Below are 21,611 nucleotides of genomic sequence, written 5' to 3'. Positions count from 1 at the left end.
ATTGAAGGAGCAGTAATTGAAAACGTGGAGTCATATACTTATCTGGGACAAGTTATTAGCTGTAATAATGATAAATGGCTGGAAGTCAAGAGAAGAATAAATTTTGGATGGATAGCATTCAGGAAATATAGTCACATACTGAAGAGCAATATCCCAGTTTGTCTGAAACGTAAAATAATGAATCAATGTATACTCCCCACCATGACTTATGGAAGTGAAACTTGGGCACTCACCAAAAGAATGGAAGAGAAGCTGAGAACTACACAGCGAAGAATGGAACGAATCATATTGGGAATCAGACTGTTAGATAAGAAGAGAAACACATGGATTAGACAGCAAACTCAAGTAAAGGACATTCTTATCAAAACTAAAGAACTAAAATGGTCTTGGGCAGGACACATAGCTCGAAGACATGATGACAGATGGACTAAGAAAATAACAGAATGGTACCCAAGAGGAGCTAGAAGAAAACCTGGAAGACAAAGGCAGAGATGGATAGATGAAATTCATGAGTTTTCGAGTAGTAAATGGATGGCCAGTGCTCAAAACAGAAGGAACTGGAAAGTTGCTGGAGAGGCCTTCATCCTGCAGTGGATTGAAAATGGCTGATGATGATGACCCAAGATTGAACACACATTTGTAACGAAAACATTACCAAACACAATAAATAATCGCAATAAAATACTTACATATTTTATTATGACTATTACGTAATAAAATATTGCTACTGCTTTTGCTTCTATCATAAGCAAACTTGTTTTTTTGTTTGATTTTCTATCCAAACAGATGACAGCCGCTCCATCTCTTCCAATTCTTTGTGCCTTAATCTAACGGATTTTAATTACACTTTGAGTTGTTCCTGCTAGGAAAGTTGTTTTTATTTTCTCTGCATTCTTTGTAATTCTCGGCGTTGCCTCATTTAGGCATGTAGTGCGCAATATCACATGGTCTTTCATTTCGCTCAAAACGTTTCACAATTTCATATTTTTTTCTCTATCGACAGAGGTGGACCGGCCATAAGCTTTACCAGGGAAACTTTGGAAACCGGTGTGATTTTGGCCATAAACGCTAGTATGAGGCCACTACAAATTTTCCCAGGTAAGAATTTTTGACCCAGTCCGCCTCTGTTTATCGATATTGCTTTTCTTTTTCTCTCTGAATCTGTAGTGTCTTCAGAAGGACGCTTCCTTTTCATACCTTTGAAGTATTTTACTCATTTTTAGGAAATAAAGCACAATTACAAAATGAGGAGGCACGCTTGATACATATAAACAAAGCTGCATGAATGTAGCAACTGAATAAACAACACCGTAAAGGCAGAGACACACTATGAACACCTCACATTTTACTAAAGCACATTTCTGGGGGTTACTTTTTTTTTTTTTTTTTTTTTATGAGAACCCCAAACACGAGAGGTATTATAACCTATAGTACTTAGTACCGTGCTTGGGTTGGAGGTTGAGAAGACGAAAGAAGATATTTGTTGATATTGGACTTGAACTTCTGTAGATTGTAATTTTCAGGAAATATGTATGAAGGAAGGTTGTTCCAGAAAATGGCAGTTGAATGAATAAATGAGGAAGATGAAAAGTTGGTTCTGTGGGTTTGAAGTTGGACAGTAAATGGATGTTGGCTGGTGGCGGCACGTGTTCGGACTGTTTTGAAAGAGAGAGCGGGAATTATAGAAGCCAATTCAGAAGAACAGTGCCCATGGAAGTATCTGTAGAAGAGGCATGCAGCAGAAACAGTGCGTCTATGAGAAAGCGAGTGGAGAGACTCTGTTAGAGATGAATCATTAATTAACCTAACTGCCCTCTTCTGAATGGAATCAAGAAGCCTGAGAGAGGTTTTGGGGGCACCACCCCAGATGTGGGAACAATATTCCATGGCAGGGCGGATTTGCGATTTATACAGAGTGAGCAGCTGTTTGGGAGAAAAGTAACGCCGAGAACGAAAGAGAAAACCAAGTTTTTTAGATGCAGAGGAAGCAATATTTGTAATGTGCTTGTGCCAAGAGAGATTAGAAGTCAGGGTAATCCCCAAAAGAGATATATCATTTTGCCTAGAAATCGGAGTGTCACTAAAGATAAGCATAGGAGCAGAAGAATCCTTTTTGCGAGATATAAGACAAGATTGAGTTTTAGAAGGGTTGAAATCAACTAAGTTGTCTTTGCCCCACTGGAGAATTACCTGAAGATCAGCATTTAAGGAATTGGCAGCAGATTTTCGAGAACTTGAAGCTGATTGAGCTGGACAAGGTTTCTCAAAATGGAAAGTTGAATGCAATGTGCTATCATCGGCAAAACTATGGATAGGATTTCCAGTCAATGGAAGAAGGTCATTGATATACAAGAGGAAAAGAGTGGGGGAAAGAACTGAACCTTGGGGGACACCGGCATTAGTGGAGAAGTTAGAAGACAGAGAGCCATCTACTATCACCCTCAGTGAGCGAGCAGAGAGAAAACTGGATAACCAATTACTAAAAACAGTTGCAAACCATAAGATGGAAGCTTGTTCAGAAGACCTTTATGCCAAACACGATCAAAAGCCTTTGAGATGTCAAGAGCAACTACTTGTGTTTCACCGAACCTTTCCATTGAATTAGTCCATAAATGGGTAACATAAGCCAGAATATCACCAGTGGATAGACACTGACGGAATCCATACTGGCGATCGTTGATCAGACGGAAGGTTTCTAGGTAGTTTAAGAGTTGGCGGTTAATTGATTTCTCCATTACTTTAGAAAGAGTAGAAGTAATTGCAATGGGACGATAACTGGATGGCAGGGATTTGTCACCCTTTTTAGGAACTGGCTGGATATGAGCAAATTTCCAAGCAGAAGGAAAAACACCTTTGGAATAAGAAAGTGAAAAAAGGCGGCAAAGAATAGGAGTAAGTTCAGGAGCACAGGTTTTGAGAACAAGTGGAGAAATACCATCAGGACCTGGAGCTTTCTTTGCATCAAGATTCATCAAAATCCTTCTGATATCCTTTTGACGGAAGACCACAGGAGGCATTGAATGGAGCGTGTTAGGAATGGTGGGAGGTGTTTTACCAAGATCATTAATACATGAGCATTAATACTAGATAATTTGGGCAGATGGGCTAAGAAGTGGCAATTGAAGTTTAACCTTGACAAATGCGAAGTACTGCATATGGGTAGAAGTAACCAACCCCAGAGAAACATACCAGCTGTGTGGTATTACACTTAAGGTGGTAGAAAATGAAAAAGACCTGGGAGTAAATGTGCAGTCAGATATGAAATTTTCTGAGCAATGCAGACAGGCTGTCAAGGCAGGTCATAGGGTTTTGTCAATGGTATACAGTGAAACTTCTCCTAACGGACACCTCTCTTTAACGGACATCTCTCTCTACAACGGACATTTTCAAATTCCCCAACTCACCTCTATTGGTTTTAACGTGTTTTCAGCTTCTGTCTAGCGGACATTCTCTGTAACGGATGCGGAGAGGCAATCTGCACTGTTTCGTTTAGATTAGCACTTAATTTGATCTCCCCATAACGGACTGCGGGAGAGCTCACGGCCCTTTTTCTAGGAACTTTTCTTCCACGTATTGCCTCAATTGTGTGTTTATTTTCTATTTCTGATTTTCTGAATTTTATCAAGGTTTACGTCGCGGTTCTAAACCCTTTTTCAAGAATTTTAAGGCACGTGTAAAACTTCTGATGAATTCGGTGTGTGCAGGGGCGGAATTTTGTCGGCCTTTTTGTCTTTTGAGTTTGAGTTTTCAGTTTTGTTTAGTGTCGTGTGAAGTGCACAATGTCTTCTCGTAAACATTTAACTTTAAAAGATAAAGTCGAACACATTAATGCGTATGATCGGCAAAAAAATAGTGTTCGCAATCTCGCTGCAAAATTCAAAATCGGGAAGATGCAGGTAAGCAATATCCTAAACAAAAAAAAAAAAAAATGAACAATTTTGGCATCACATAAATGATCAGGTTCAAAAATCATTCCCGAAAACTGTTGAACTTCAAATTTGTCACGCACGCGCTAAAAAAATTCCCAATGGGCCTATTATTAGGGAAAAGGCTTTGGAGGTTGCGAAATCTATGGGAGTAAATGAGTTCAAAGCTTCTGTGGGATGGCTAGACAATTTCAAAACTCAGCATAAAATTTCTTGGAAAACCATAAATGGTGAAGGTGGATCTATTGATACTGGGGTTGTAACAGAGTGGACCGTCAAATTGGAAGATTTATGTCGTGATTTTGAAGCTAAGGATATTTACAACTGTGACGAAACATGGTTGTTTTTTAAAGCTCTTCCTGAAAAAACAATGAGTCTAAAAAACGAAAAGTGCCAGGGCGGAAAAATTTCTAAGGAACGCTTAACTGTACTATTGTGTATAAAAATGCTGGAAGACTTTGAACAACATCTTGTTATAGGAAAACCACAAAATCCTTGTTGTTTCAAAGGCATAAAGTTGAATCTTGAATGTTGACTGGAAGTCTAATAAAAAAGCATGGATGGCACGAGATATCATGAGCGAATGGATAAGTCACTTTAACCAAAACATGATTCGTCAAAACAGAAAAATTATTCTTTTCATGGATAATGCTGCATCTCACCCGCACATTGAATTGTCCAACATTCAGATCGTTTTTCTGCCACCAAACACATCTGCAGAGTGTCAGCCCTTGGATCAAGGGATAATAAAAAATTTTAAACTTCACTACAGAAAACGTGTTTTAAGACAACTCATTGCAAACATGAACGATGTAACATGTGCAAGTGACCTTGCAAAGAAAATCAGCATCCTAGATGCGATTCAATGGATTTCCTCTTCAGTAAACGCAATTAGAAAACAAACTGTCATGAACTGTTTTGTAAAGTCTGGCTTCTCAAACGCAAAAATTGAAGTTGTGAACAGCAATGTGGAGCACCAAGAAGAACAAGAATTTCAACATCTATTGATAATGTACGATACTTCCGCTACAAGTGACCCTGGCTACAAAGATATAGACTCGAACCTCACTACAGAAGATGGTGCTCTAGATTATCAACGACATTATCATCGATATTTTTCAAGAAGTTCCTCATGAGGATGAAGAAATGGAAGGAGGTCATTTTGTCGAAGAACGTATTAACAACGAACCACCGATGAAAATAGAAGAAGCGCTCATACAAATCAATCGTTTAAAAATGTTTTCCGCTGCTGAAGAAGATACTGAAGGACTTTCAATGGTTTCTTCACTCCAAACAAATGTTGAAAACAAAATTATCAGCCGGAAGAAGGTGCAGAAGAAAATAAGTGATTACTGTATGTATTTTTCTTAAGATAAAGTCATAATATGCATAGCACAATTGTATGTATATTATTTACAAAAATATTGTACAAAATCTGTATATATTTTAATTTAATTTTACATTAAACGTTTAACGATTTTTCAAACTCCTAGCATTGGTGTACATATAAGTATACATGCTCCTGTTCTTAGCTACCCTACCACAGCCAATGTATTTACTTGTTCTGCAACAACTCCCATCAGTTTCTGGAATCCCTGCACACTGTTTTCCAGGATGCTGTACATTTTAACAGAAGCAGTGCAAGAATCACTTTCACTCTGGCAGCGGCTACTGTTAATCTATTAGTCTGTACTCCCCAAACTAGCAGTTTTCCGACCCACCTAACTCTGCCTCGATAGCATCAGCAAATATTCTTGCACCCTTTCTATTTAAGTGTATCCCATCCCTGTAGAAGCAGTCTCTCTTGTTACAAGCACAGACCAAGCTGAGAAATATTCTACCCCTTGTGCCTTGCACAATATCTCCAGGGCTGAATTGATCAACAAGGCTCTCATCATATACTCCCTCCTATCGTGTCTGGGCAGAATTGCAGACACTTTAAATTCAACTCTAACTCACAGCTTTTTTTCAATATTGACCCGTTCTGGTTAAGTAATTCTGCCAGTCTCCTACTCTTAATATCATTGGTGCCAACATGTATACAGCAATATCGCTTTTGTGCCCATAAAACATGATATCTGCTCTACAACATCAATCTTTGTCCCTGGCAAAAATACCCTGGTCCTGTTCCTCCTATCCTTTTTGCACAATATGTTCCCCATTTCCCTGACAATAGAAACACTGATAACAACTAGTTCCTTTGGGAATAGCACATTCTGGCTTGGTGGTTGCCGCTGTGTTGTGTGATGTTCAAGTGCAAGCTCTGGCATTGATGTTGGCAGCTGAGAGCTTAATGGGCCCTCAATTTAAATCCTTAAAGGGCAACCACCCTGTCCTTCAAGCTCTCATATAGGCCCATAACAATGTTGAATCGGTGCCTGATTTCCTCACACTCCTTACATCAGCGCACACAAAGACATTCCCCTAGGCAATATCACGTCCCATTCCTGATTGCTCCACAAAAATCAGACAAGCAGTGCATTTCAAAAGGTTGTGATTCAGAGGACAACCCCCCCCCCCAGTTCTCTCCTGAGCTACAGCACTCCCATTAGTTTGAGCCTTTAGCTTTGCTGCTCTAGTCTGAGTCATGATTTCTATTCAATTTCAAATAAAATTCCAATACAAAATATAACCCTAGACGTATATCCCAATGCAGTTATAACACTATATATGTGTATTTCAGTATCAAATATTATCTCCGAGTTACATTATACGACCACTTTATCTTCTGTCAAGTTATATGTATTAATTTATAATGTTACGTTTGTAAAAACTAGGTGATTATATGTATTTAGTTTAAAAAGTACAATTTAATTGACAATGAAATTTAATAAGATTAGCAAATTTTATTGATTAATTGATATTACTATACTTGCTATCTAGTTTTTCGTTAAACCTTACGCTATCTACTTCGCAGTATACGTTGTATCATATATCAATGATATTGCTGAAGGTATATAAGGTTTAATGTCGAAGTTTTCATCAGATGATACAAAGGTTGGCAGGGTTGTGTTAGTGACAGTAAAGACAGTATGCTACTCCAACCTGATCTAGATAAGTTGGGCAAATGGACTGAGTAGTGGCAACTGAAGTTTAACATTGACAAAGTACTGTATGTGGGTAGCAATAATCAAACAGAAACGTGCCACCTGTGTAGTACTACACTCAGGGAAGTGAAAAAGACCTGGAAGTAACTGTGCAGTCAAATATGAAGTTTGCTGAGCAGTGACAAGGCAGGTCATGGAGTCTTGTCAATGATATGTCTGTTATTTGGTTTTCGGGAGCATTAGCAACTAAGGCCATATTGTTCTGGGAATATGTGGTGGTCATTCCCTGACCTTTCCGCATCCTCCGTATTTGGTGGCGAGTCAATGATATATAGGAATTTTGCTAGCAGTGACAGGGAGGTGATTATCCCATTATACAAGACAATGGTGAGGCCACATCTAGAGTACTGTGTACAGGTCTGGAGGTCTCATTTTAGGAAGGATGTAGAGTTGCTAGAACGAATACAAAGAAGGTCAACAAGATTGGTGAGGGGAACAAAGAGGTGCTATTACCAAGAAAGTCTTAAGTTCTGCAAACTGCGGCACCGGAGAGATGTTTGTTGTTGTTTGTTATTTGGTTTTTAGGAGCATTAGCAACTAAGGCCATATTGCTCCGGGATATGCGGTGGTCATTCCCTGACCTTTCCGCATCCTCCGTATTTGGTGGTGACGGGCTCGAACCCCGGTCTAATCAAGAAGCGTGTTCTACGCACTGCCGCTCCTTCCCACCTGGCTACGGAGGCGCCACCGGAGAGATGATGTGATCGAGGTGTATAAAGCCTTGAATGGGTTGGGCAAGCTGAATGCTGATGGGATTCTTCCTCTTGCTCAGATAAAGAACCTGCGAGGGCACAGTTTCAAACTGAAGAAAGACAGTTGTAGAATAGATGTGTGGAAATTTGCCATTAGCCAGCAAGTAGAACAGACTTCCATCTTTTGTTGTGGAAGTTGATAGCCTAAATAAATTTAAGGCTGAGCTGGATAGGCGTTTGGAACGAACGGAGGGGATGAAATGGGAGGGATTTTTTTTTTTTTTTTTTTTGGCTGATGCTGCATAAGCTTGCTTTCTTGCATCGTATGCCTATACTAATGCATCTTAGAATCGAAGAAATATGGTATTACATTACAGCAAAAATTAAATTGAAAACAACTGAATTTAAAAAAAATCAATTGAACACGGTTAAAACTCAAGTGAAAACAATTAAAAGAATTTAACGTAAATTTTGCAAAACGATTTTTCTTCCTACTTCCACTTCCAGAGCTACCCATTTTTCCCCATCTGTGAATAAGCTCTTTCCAGCCATTTCAATAGAACTCTTCACTTTGAGAAGCATGCACTACATTAATTACCTCCTCATCAGTCACCTCAGGAGGTAATCTGCAAGAAATAGAGTCCCAGAAAACTGACATGACCCTGTTGGCAAACAATCGATCCTTGGCAACATACCCAGTATTTATCCATTGTCACAATTCAGTCAAAATAATCATCAACATTCTCTCTACAAGACTCCAACAACTGCAGAACCCTCTTGCAGAGCATTTGGGGATGTGCCAACAATCTTGAATCCCATCAGGCTACCACCTTATAAATGTGCAGAATTTGTGTTATGATGCAAACAGATCCACTGCTAATTTCACTTCATTCTACAAAATTTATAGTCACACGTCAGAAAGGCTTATAATACCAAGATTCCGGGATCCAGGTAATTTTCTTTCGGGATTTGAAATACCGGTATTGATACAAAAATACTGGTTTTTCAGTACTAATTTAAAAAATAATTATCCACAATTTATTCCCATAAAAGTTATAAAATCGACAACAATAAAGTATTAATACTGCTGAATTTGCAAATGAGGGATTGTTATACACAGTACAAATGCAACGGAAACCTGAAAATGTCATGAAACTGTAAGACATAAAATGTTACAAATATATTTCTCTTAGTAAGTATAGTGTGCATTTAAGTAAAGAATAATGAAAACATCATTACAGAAGGGCAACAAGATTGGTGAATGGAACAAAGGGGTGCTCTTACGAAAAAAGGCTTAAGTTTTGCAAATTACAGTGTCTGGGGACTAGGCACCAGCGAGGTGATCTGATAGAGGTGTATAAAGCCTTGAATGGTTTGAGCATGATCAATGCTGATGGGATTCTTCCTCTTGATCAGAGTAATCACCTGGGAGGGCATAAATTCAAATTGAGGAAAGACAGATGTAGGATAGACGTGAGGAAATTTGCCTTTAGCCAGCGGGTGGTTGGATGGTGGAACAGACTTCCATCCATTGTCGTGGAAGTTGATAGCCTAAATAAGTTTAAGGCTCAGCTGGACAGGTATTTCGAATGAACAGAGGGGTGAAGTGGAAGTGGTTATTTTTTATTTATTTATTTATTTATTTTATTTTATTTTTTTTTTTGGCTGATGCTGCATAAGCTTGCTTTCTTGCATCAAATGCCTCTACTAATGCTAATGCTAATTATGGAACTATTTCCATTAGTGGGAGTAGGCCTGGTAGTGCAATTAAGGAATACGGTGAACAAGTATGGCAGGTGCCAAAGGGTTAAAATTAAAAGCTTCTGAACAATAGTTTAATTTCTATATTACACCGCTACTTGAGGATGCAACACAGTGCATTTTAGGAAAGGGTGTCGGTATCAAGCAGTTCAAAGGTAATGTGAACAGGTGATCTTGAGGAAAAAGATGAAAGTGTTTCATTGTGTGGGAAAAATATTCTGTTTTTCCCCACCAAAGGAAGAAGAGCAAGTTTAAAGAATAAACTGCTGTGATTGGGTCTGATTTAAATTAGATAGGGGGAGATACATAAGCTTGCATGGCGCCTCCGTAGCCAGGTGGGCAGGAGCAGCAGTGCGTAGCACACGCTTCTTGATTAGACCGGGGTTCGAGCCCGTGACCACCAAATACGGATGATGCGGAAAGGTCAGGAAATGACCACCGCATATCCCCGGAGCAATATGGCCTTAGTTGCTAATGCTCCTAAAAACCAAATAATAACAACAACAATAAGTTTGCATATAAAAAAGTAGTACAGGGGGCGATTGTAACTTGCAATCAACTGAATAAATAAATAAATGAGAAGGAAATAAATACTGCAAGGCGCTTGTGCCAAAGAGGGGTTTGTGGTTGTTGTTCGGAGGGGTTGCAGACTTGCAGTGGTAGTTCTGGGAGTGTCCAGCTAAATAGTGAAGAGCTCCGACGGGCACGTTCCTGTGCTAGAAGTTAATCCGAAAGTTGAATAACAAGCCAGTCAGATATTGCCCTGGCTTCTACTACTGCTGTGGTTATTTCTTACAGTATTAACAGAGAACTGTTTCCAAAATAAGAGAGTACTGGAAGAGCTATACAACAGAGATGCACAGTTCAACTAGGGAGAGAGAGACATCACCGCACTCCATGGAAGGAATCTGCACAAAGGAATCCCACCATGAAAGAGAAGGAAAGTAAGTCCTCTGAACTGTGTTGTACTGGAAATGGTACTTAGATAAGTACCATTTCCAGTACGACACTTCCAGTACTTCAACTTCAACCTTAGTTTTCAACTAAGGTTGAAGTTGAAGAAATTACAAAAAATAAGGAAATGTTAAGTATTGAGTTGGTTTATTGTTGAAGTTGTAAAGAAAATTGATATTGCTAAATTAAGAGAGATTACATGGAATTGTTAGTATTAAATTAGCGACTTATAGATTTCTGTTGTGAAGAGAACTGATATTGCTGATTAAGAGAAATATGAGGAAGTGATTAAGATTGAATTAGTTTAGATTTTGCAGCTGTAGAGAGAGTTGATATGGTTAACTGAAGGAAATTTTATGAAAATGATAGCATGCATTAACAGATTAAATGAGAAAAATCAAGAGATTAGATGTAAATGAATACCAGTTATGTATATACTTTTAAGTAGTTTTGTATGATAAATGACTTTTGTTTTACAATATTTGTGTCATTGCTCATCAGAAACTATGGGAATATCTCTCAGCTCCTGCAAATTCTGTTTTTTTAACGCAGTCAGGTAGCTTGTGGGCCTTGAGGGAAGCTGCAGTACGAAAATCATAACAATGGCCAGTGATGGCAATACTAAGGTACAGGGAAATAAAAATTAATAAATAAATAAATATAAAACCCCCACATCTTAGATTTCGTTTTCTTACCAAGCTTAAACGTCAGCCCCTTTCTTTCATTAATAAAGATATAGTGCCATAAAGAGTCAAAAAGAAAATAAGATTTTTTGAAGATGAGGGAATAAGGGGAGGGGACAAACTGCAACTTGTCTACGGCTATCTCAATACAATAGCACCAACCAGCACAGAATCCAAAAGGACATTTCCTGCCGCTAATTAAACATGTACCAAAATTAGATCCAGTTTAAATGATAACACTTTGATTGCTTATGTTTCTTAAGAGCTCACTTTATTCGGACATGTAGTGTGGATGCTTAGACATAACCAAATTTGCAGTTTCAATATGTATATTTTTTTGTTTTTAGAATAACTGTATGTTTAATAATTTTTTGTTAGAATAGTTATTGTAATAAATGTTTGATTTGAAACATGAATTCAAGTAATTACTTGTTTTTTTTTACTTTATTGCACTTAATTGTCATCAAAATTTATTGAGAAAAATATTTTTTTTTTTTTTTTTTTTTTGTGGCATACCGGTATCCCGGTTTCATACATTAAAATACCGAAATACTGGTATTGAGATTTTGACCGGTATTGTGAGCACTACATGTCAGTTTTCAAGGATGACCAGCTGTTCCAATTTAGCGACAATCATTTCTTTATCTATAGCATTAGAATAACAAAGGAACTGCATGCAAAAAAATAATTTTAATTTTGACAGCAGTATTTAGATTTCAGAAAAGATTTTGACACTGTTTCACATTAGAGTGCTGTACAAATTGGAACAGTGTGTGGGATTAGGGGTAAGCTACTGATATGGATAAAGGAATGGCATTCATTATCCATTATCAGTAGCTGAAAAGACAAAGAGTGATTATCGATGGGCACTGCTTTTCTTGGACTACTGTTGTCAGTGAAATTTCTAAGAATTCAGCACTCAGCCCCTTGCTGTTTACGATATTTATTAACAATATTAATGAAGGAATATCAAGCTTAATCAAGTTTACAGATGATAAAAAGGTTGGCAGGGTGGTTACCTGACAGTAATCAGGGTAAGTTGAAAACTTACCCAAACAAGATCTGGGACAGAAAGAATTCCCACAATTATATGAAAAGCAGCAGAAAAAAAGGTAAGTAAACCGCTGGTCAAAATTATGCAATTCAAGCATTCTTGAATTCAGGGCAGGTTCCTATAGATTGCTAATAAATAAATATGTTTTCAATTTTCTAAGAATTCACTTTTGACACTTCAATTCACAAAGGGGGATCAAAGAATGAAGTGAATAACTACTTACCTATAAACTAGACTTCTATTCTAGGGAAAATAATGGAGTCACTGATTAAAGAAGTAATGCAAAATCATCTAGATAGGAATGCAATTATACTGCATTCCTATCTAGAATTATACTGCAGTCACTGCATGGATTTGTTAAGGGGTGGTTTTATCTGATCAATCTGATTGGATACTATAATGTAACAACAAAGGAACTGTATGCAAAAAATAATTTTGATATAATATACTTGGATTTCGGGAAAGCTTTTAATATTGTCGTGCATAAAAGCCTGCTATACAAATTGGAGCAATGTGGCATTAAGGGCAGGTTACTGCTCTAGATAAAAGAATGGTTGAGGGTGAGAAGACTGAGAATTGTTTTTAACGGACAGTGTTACTTCTTGGATTAGTGTTATTAGTGGAGTCCCTCAGTGTTCAGTGCTGGCCCATTATTGTTTCCTATATATATTAATAATAATGAGGTTTACAGGAATGCAGTTATACTAAAATCATAGCATGGATTTAAGGGGAGATCTTTTCTCATCAATCCAATTAACTACTGTGATGTAGTAACAAAGGAACCGGATGCAAAAAATAATTTAGACATTACATACTTAGATTTAATTAAAGCTTTTGACACTTCCAAATGAAAGATTGCTGTACAAATTGTAGCAGTGTGACACTGGAGACAAGTTACTGCTACAGATAAAGGAACTGAGTGGCAGAAGACAAAGAATGATTATAAATGGACATGTTGGAAGAATGAAAGAGATCTAGAGGCAACTGTAAAGGCTGACATGACGTTCCCTGAGAAATACAGACTCATTGTGGGATACCCTCTCCCCATCTTTGAAGCCTGTGATTTGGACAACTCTTAGGATCTTTAGCCCTGGGAAACCCCCATGTGTTAGTTGCCCAAGACTCTTAGTGCTGTTGTGACCTGTTTTCCCTCACTGCCATGGCCTCATAGAATAGCCCATATCCACTAATCTGATTGGCTCAATTTTTTGAATTTCTGTCAAACAACCCTCTCCAGAGAATGTGATTGCACCCCATCTCTAAAATCACGATATCTGATGAACTTCATGCGCAGAGCGCTGGCTCTCTCTTTGATTCGCCACTAACCTGAGTAAGAAGAATTGAACTTTCCCAAATGGACCTAAATGGAGACTCCCTTAACAGAATCCTGGCCCTGTGTTCAAGAAGAGGCTGCAAAAAGCCACCCTCAGCTAAGAGTGACTCTCCCTCTGACAGCAGTCACTAAATGAATGCTTGGTCTGAGTTGCCACAGATAAAACTTATACGCTGCAGTCCCAGCTGGAGAACTCCATGCCATGGTTCGGATCAGGGGCACATGTCATCAAGTCTTGGTTCCTTATGGAAAAGATGCTGGTTCAACCTTCACATCGAAAATGAAAAGCTATGAGACAGAGTGTGCTGTGGCACACTCAATCTTTTGCTGAAGCATGCAGGAATCAACCACCTACTGATGACATTGCACCCCATGCCCAAACCACAAGCCAATTTGGTTATTCTCCGAGCCACGGATGATAACAAACTCCTTAGCAGTAATGCTGTGAAACAAAAGATCACCTCTCAGCTTAAACCATCACTGAAGTGAATTAAGATCAAGGCCATGAGGAAAATCAGGAACAATGGGGTTATCACTGAGACAGCCTCCAAGCTGGACATGGATTGTATTTTGGATGATTCCTCCACCCAGAGTGCAGGGCTCTGTGCTGAAAAGTCGAAGGGGTGAGACCCCCAAGGGCTTCTTGAGGATCTCCTTGATAAGAACCTCTTACCATGCAAGAGTTGACTAAATTGGCAATAATCTTCAAATTCAACACCAAGAGCAGGAACTCCAGCACAATGAACAGGGTCAGTGAGGTTTTGCCTAGGATTTGGTCCATTCTACAGACCCAAGACAGTCTTCCTTAAGGCAGACTGTGGTTCAGGGAACATGTTCTGGTCTTGATGTGCCAGTCAAACATCTCTGACCTGTCCACAAAAGCCTTTTATGTGTGAGCATTGTGTCAAAAGGGGTTTCACGGATTGCCCAACAGACAGACCATTGTACTGTACTGTACCAACTGCAAAGAGCCCCAGTGATCCATCCATGTCGCTAAATGACTGGTCTATCTAAAGCTACTGAAACAGCCAAGAGCAGAACCAGCTATGGAGTAGCATTTATGGCTGGGCTCCTTGGCAGAACCAGCTATGGAACCCAGCAATAAATGCAACTCCAGCCACGAGTTTAAATTTGCCCACCTTTAATTCCCAGTGCTCCAGAACAGTGGTCTACAAAACCCACCCAAAGCTCAAAGAGGACAACATTGATGTGCTCCTGGTACAAGAGTCCTATACTTATCAGGGCAGGGTCTTACCCCCATTGCTAATATGGTGGTTGAAGCCTGTGTGGCCACTACTTGGACTGATATTGTTGTTGTTGTTCAGAACCCGACAATTGCTGTCACAAAGATTAATGTCCTGTGTAAAACTCTGTGGTCTGTATTCAACTCAATAGCCCACAAAAAAATCATCTTTGGACTCAACTCTAACTGTTCGCTCCCTACTGTGGCAGAGTTCCTGCAAGGCCCAGGTTGGCAATGTGTGTGTGTGGGGGGGGGGGGTCTTCTAGAGGCTTCACTCTTGCCAGTAACCACGTTATTCTCAACCATCTGAATCAGTAAACTACATTCTCTAAAATTGGTGCAGAAAGCAATGTCAACATTATCCCAGCCACACCTCCAAAATTGAAGGGAAATTCTTGGACTGGATCACACAGACCGCATAGACAACAAGTGATCATCATGCTCTTGCCTACAGCTGCAGTGATGGTGGTCTCTCCCCCTGTTGACTCAGCTAACAGCAAACTGGGACTTCTTTGCTGCTGCACTCCATGCCTATCCTATCACCTCTACCTGGCCAAATGATATTTCAGCTACTTAACTAACACACACATATCCTGCAATCATCCTTCCTCAATTTGAATTTATGCCCCGTCACATGTGTAGTCTTAAGCAAAAGGAAGAATGACATTGAGATTGCTCAATCCATTCAAAGCCGTAAATACCCCAATCAGATCATCGCTCAGGTGCCTTTTATCCTGAAAAGTCAAAAAATATATTGGCTTACCTTCTTGTGTGGTCAGATCCAACAGCCCAGCTGGGGTCTCAAAGGCAGGTCCATTGCCATTCTCTACTCATGTGTGCTTGTCCTGATTGTGTACTATGGGGCTGACATTTGGTACAACAAAGCATTGACTGTAATCATGCTCAACTTGGAACCAACCAGAGGCTGATTATTTTTGCCATTACCAGGGCCTGCAAGACAGTGACTACTCTGGCCCTCAAGGTTATCACTGGCACCTTGCCACTCGACCTGGAGGTGATCAACTGCAGACTCAGATACTGCATTTGCAGGATAATTCCTGCTCAAGTCTGAATTTTCTGTTGATCTGAGAGAAAAAGATTGCCCTCAAGAAGCTGTGTTCCATTTGGCAGGAGGTGGATGACCTCCAATAAAGGACTGGTCCCCAAGAAGTTCATCCCTGACGTGAATACCATCAACCTAAAGTTGCGACCTTGGCTCTCCCCCAATCTGTATGTTCTTTTCCTGGTCACTGGACATTGCTCCCTCAATGGAAAACTTTGCTCCCTGAGCCTTACAGATAAACCCACCCACCCACCCATGCATGCATGGATGTGGTGAGGTGGCGGACTGGCCCATGTTCTCTGCCAGTGCTGTAATTATCATCAATTTCGATATGTCCTGCTGAGCAAGTTTAGGAGCACAAATCTGAAACTGGTAAATTTCAGATTTGTGCAGACATAAAATAAAAGAGCAGTTCTAACTGGATTTGATTATACTTAGAATACCTACCTTCTGCAATAAGAAAGTGCTGAACAAGGTTCCTTTGAAAACATTGCTGCACAGAATATAATTTATCATTTTGTTATACAGAGGTAAAATTCTAATGTTATTCAAAATCCAAAGTTCACCAAAAAATTCTGCTATAGAGAAAACTTTGTTATAGGAACATTCATTACAGAGGAGTTCAACCACATTAAGCAAAGTATATTTACCGCAAATAAAAATAGAATGAAGGTAGGAGTGGTACAAAAGTAATGCGTCCTATTTTTTTTCTCAGAAAATTTAATTCCTACAACTATGCCTTTTACATCAATTAATCCTCAATCATCAGTAAACACACTGCTATTTTTCCACAAAGTTACCATCATTTTCTATGCACTTCAGCCATCTGAGTCAGATGCTGTATTCCAATCCTATAAAAGTCCTGAGCTGGTCATTGTCCACAAAATGAGATCCACAGAGTGCATCCTTCACAGTAGGCCAATGAAGTGACAGTCAGAAGCTGCAAGATCCAGGCTATGAGAGGGATGAGGAAGAACAGTCTGGTCAGGTTTTGCAATGGCCTCCATCGTGCACATACTGGTGTGGGATCCTGCATTGTCAAAGAGAAGAAGAACCTCATTAAGGTTTTCATCTGGTCAAAAATGTTTCCACGTATTGATCCGAGTTGATTGTGGTGCCACACTCCAAGAAGTCCACAAGCAAGCCCCAATCTTTGTCCCAAACACTGTCACCATGACTTTACCGACAGAAGGCTGTCTTTTAAACTTCTTGTGGGGTGAATTTTCATGGTGCCACTCCGACTATTGCTTTGTTTCAGGAACACAATGGTGGACCCAGGTTTCGTCACCTGTGACTATGCATTAAAGAAAAAAACCTCTCCTTCACTCTCGCAGCATGGGAGAAGTTCTGTTCAGATGACTTTCCAGGGTTCATTGTGCTCATGTGTCAACATTTTCGTACCCACCGGACACAAACCTTGTTTCAGCTTAGTTCCTTCATGATGGTTATCACAGCAGGTTTGCAGGTTTTCCTACACCTACTGCCATTGCACAATTTGCATTTCATGATGCAGCAGTTCTCTTTGATCAGTGTGTCGATCCGGCTCTTTTGTCTGTTGTCACTAACATTACTGGCCAGCTACTTCGGGGCTTGTCAACAATGTCACTTTCTCCACTCTTAAACTGTTACCAAAAGGTGAAGAGTGCATACCAAACCCACATAAAAACCCACTACCTAATAGACGCAACACAAAAGAGCTTAAAATCCTACAAATCAATGCATAGCAGGCCCAAGCTGTAGTTGAGCAGATTAAGCTAAAGGCAGAAGAAGAAGAAGAGAACCTGGATGTCCTGCTCCTTGAGGAGTCATACACTCACAACAAAAAAGTCAGGAGCTATCCCCCAGGCATACAAAGTGATACTAATTGCCACAGGAATTAGTTGCTCTGGACTGTGGCACAGTGAGACACGAGACCGACATGGAACAAGCAATGGCCAACGCCTAGAGAAATTCCTTATCAATTCACACCTCACCGTACTCAACCAGCCCAACCACCTGGCAATATTCTCGAGCACCCTCTGGGAATCCTGGATCAACGTGACTCTGGCTACAAGACCCCTCGCTGGTTACATCACAGACTGGAACGTGCACGAAGACTGGACAACATCTGACCATAGAGTGAATACCTGTAGGATAACAGCATCCCTTGCACATCAACCTATGGTGCAACTAATGACCCAAAGATATGCTATAGCCAAAGCAAATTGAGAGCTGTTCAGAGAAACTCTGGTGACCCTCTTTCAGGACCCCCAGAAGATATTACAAATCTACACAACCTGGACTACCACCAAAGGAAAATTACAAATGCCATAACCACCAGCAACATAGCCATTAGGAAGAAGAATCCCAAGCCAAGGGCAGTACCCTGGTGAAACCAGGAGCTATGCAATCTGTGACAAAATGTGAAGCAAAAACGGAGGAGATTTCGACATGTGCAGCAGACTTGGCCGGAGAGGGAGGTAGGTGTACTACGGCAACAGTAGAGGGAAACTCATAATCAATATACTGCGCTTACAAGAAAAAGAAAACAGCAGTCCTGGGAGGAGCTCATCACCATGGTGACGAGCTCCTCCCAAGACATTCTATACACTGACCCATGGGGAACAGTATATAGAATTACAACAAATAAACTCCCAAGAGGCAAGGTAGTGTCATCAACCAAACTCCCCAAGGAAATATGACCACCACCTGGCACATTCAGTCAATAACATCCTAGACACCATCTTCAAAACCCAGGTAATACCAGGTACCCAAAGGCAGATGCAACTGCAAGCAGAAAATGAGACAGGTGGTAGATGACTTTCATCAACCGGTGACATACCACCACTTTGCTTATTGGAGGCTTGAAGTGGTGAAAGCCATGTTTAGTCTCTAGAGCAAAGTTTCCGGCATCCCCCTCTCCCCATACTTTTCCTTCAACCCATGCACGGTACTAAGTACTATAGGTTTTGATACCTTTCGTGTTTGGGGTTCTCATAAAAAAAAAAAAAAAAAAAAACTGGAACCACCCTTCACTTTGGAGGAGCTCAACACAGCTTCCTCTAAAATCAGAACAAGGAAATCCCCAGGCCTAGACCTTCTTGAACCTGAAATGATCAAGAAGACAATAGAATATACCCCACAACCTGTCCTGTGGCTCTTTAAGCACTACCTACAAACAGGCCAATTACCGATGGACTGAAAAACAGCAAACGTCACACTGATCATCAAAAACACAAACAAAACCATAGCATAAGACCAGACAAATTCCTACAGGCCTAATACTCTCCTTACTGTGCTTAGCAAGCTATTGGAACACCTCATCCATCAATGTATTGAACACCATTATAACTAAGCCAAACTTCAATTCTCCAAACCCATATGGATTCCACAAAGGCTGCTCTGCAAGTGATCATCACAGCTGCACGAAACATGGATAAAAAATACTTTTAAGTCATCTCCATTGACTTTTCCGGGGCGTTCGACTGACTCTGGTGAGTCAAGCGTCCTCGGCAGACTCCACACCACCAACCTCCCCAAGAACCTTTGACTGCATCCAAAGCTACCTTTCTCTGAGGAAAATCATAGCAAGAACTCCCTACAGCCAGGTCTCACAACAGGTCCACAGAGGATACCCCCACGGCTCCATCCTGGGGCCCCTCCCAGATGAATTCATAAACTACAATCTTTAAAATGTACAGTCACAGACATATGCCAATGATTTGGTACTCACCCTCACAGCGGACTCTCGACAATAACTAGAAGCAATGGCCAACAGAGCCCTCACCACCCTACAGGAATGGGCAAACCATAACTTCCTTCACGTATCATCAACAAAAACTAGAAGGGAACCTAAATATTAGGAGGCCCCCACAAATAAAAATACAGAGAACAACAATCTGCCTAACAGAACATATAAAGCACCTGAGGATTGTCCTGGATAGAAACCTGACATTCACTCCTTTAAAAAAATACATCCAAATGAAGATCCGATACATGGCCATGGTCAATAGAATCACCCGAAGAGACTGGGGCATTAAATGCTGCACACTGTCCTTGCTCTATAAGGCTGCCTTTATGCCAATCATCAGCTATGCCTCTGGCATATGGTACCACAAAGCAATAACGGCAATGAACAGAAAGAAACTTGATATGATACTCCATACTGCTGACTATATCCGGGGGGGGGGATGCTGCATGGTCAGCATACATGCCCTACAGGTTCTGGCCAGTGCCCTTCCCCATGACCTGGAGGTTGTCCAGACAGGCGTAGTGTATAACCTCACAAAAGGTAGAACAGTAACCTGCCTTGCCTATACCACGGACCCAACAAACACCCTCACGATGGAGAAAAGGCAACTTGATACTCACCTCATATAGATATGGCAGGACCGCTGGACCAATTTCACAAGGGAAACATCACCAGGAAATTCATACCCAATGTCGAAAGGACCTACCCAAAGTCACCAATGGTTTTTCCCAGGTCTACATGCTACCTTCCTGCTAATGGAACACAGACCCATTAGGAAGAAATTCTCTATCCCTAGGCATCACTAGCAACCCACTGTCACTGTGGACTCCCTGAAAGCTGAGAGCACCTAATGTATCCAGATGTGAACTATACAAAGGTCTCAGATGTCAACTAATAACAAAAATATGTTACCTGCTGCTAGACCAGGAACATCACATCCCGAGTGATGAAACACAGACCCATTAGGAAGAAATTCTCTATCCTAGGCATCACTAACAACCCACTGTCACTGTGGACTCCCTGAAAGCTGAGAGCACCTAATGTATCCAGATGTGAACTATACAAAGGTCTCAGATGTCAACTAATAACAAAATGTTACCTGCTGCTAGACCAGGAACATCACATCCCGAGTGATGAAAGGCACTACAATGCCTTCAAGATATTCGCCCACAATCTCTTCGAGAGATGAAAAACCTTCCCGCACAACTGAGACATAATTCTGATGTTGAATGTTTCTTCAGTAGGAACCGAAGAAAAATCTTTTGTCGTAGGTATACATCCACCCACGACAAAACCAAGCCTGGCAACAAAACTGACAGTACAACCTGGATGCGACCTGTGTGCCAGGAACAATGTCTTCACCGGATAGACACTTACCTGATTTGGATTCTGCACTGAACTTGCCAACCTGCAGCTTTGCTGCCAGCACCATCTGGCAGTTTGTATCGCACCCCCTTGCATGGTACTTGTAACTACTCCAGGGTTACAGGGACCACTAAAGATGAGAGGAGTTCTGTCTCCCCTGTCTGCCACCCACTTCTTCTGGTGAGGAATGGGGCCTGCCTCACTGACTGATTAGGGTCGCCTTCGCTAACATCCCCATACTTCTGTCTCCCCCCCCCCCCAACTCTTCGTCTCCCACACTCTACCTATATGCAAGTGAATGCCTCACATGACTAAATTTAGACATGTCAAAATTAACTGCGATCACCAGTTTTTGGCTTTCCCAACTTCAGCATTCCCCTATGGCTTTTTTTTTTTTTTTTTTTTTTTTTTAAGTCCTAGCCACTGAAATCTCAGGAAACTAGGTGGCAGGGCCTGCCAATGTAATATTATTCTAAACTACTGGGTACCTGCTCTGCCTCCATGGGGCTGAGTGTGCTTGTAATGTTGAGCCTCAGTAGGGGGTCCAGTGGCTAAAAGGCCAGAAGAACAATAATACACAACACTACGCACATACACTATCCACACACTTTTAAATCTCTGGCCTTTCCAGCAAACTGGTACACCTACAATGAAAGCAATGTGGAGATGGGGCAAAACCGTGGTGCTGCTTGACAATAAA

At 40.6% G+C, this 21,611-nt stretch overlaps 1 protein-coding gene across 2 annotated transcripts in view; it reads right to left on the bottom strand.

The window, feature by feature from the left end:
• Nucleotides 1-21,611, bottom strand: part of slim (scruin like at the midline) — a 197,920-nt gene that overhangs the window by 145,241 nt on the left and 31,068 nt on the right. The gene's annotated exons all lie outside the window — the stretch shown is intronic.

This window comes from Mastigoproctus giganteus, chromosome 2 (assembly GCF_048544385.1).
Source record: "Mastigoproctus giganteus isolate SK-2022 chromosome 2, ASM4854438v1, whole genome shotgun sequence".
NCBI classification, from domain to species: Eukaryota; Metazoa; Arthropoda; class Arachnida; order Uropygi; family Thelyphonidae; genus Mastigoproctus; species Mastigoproctus giganteus.
Note: the sequence above shows the minus strand (reverse complement) of the source record. Positions and strands in the feature narration are given on the sequence as shown.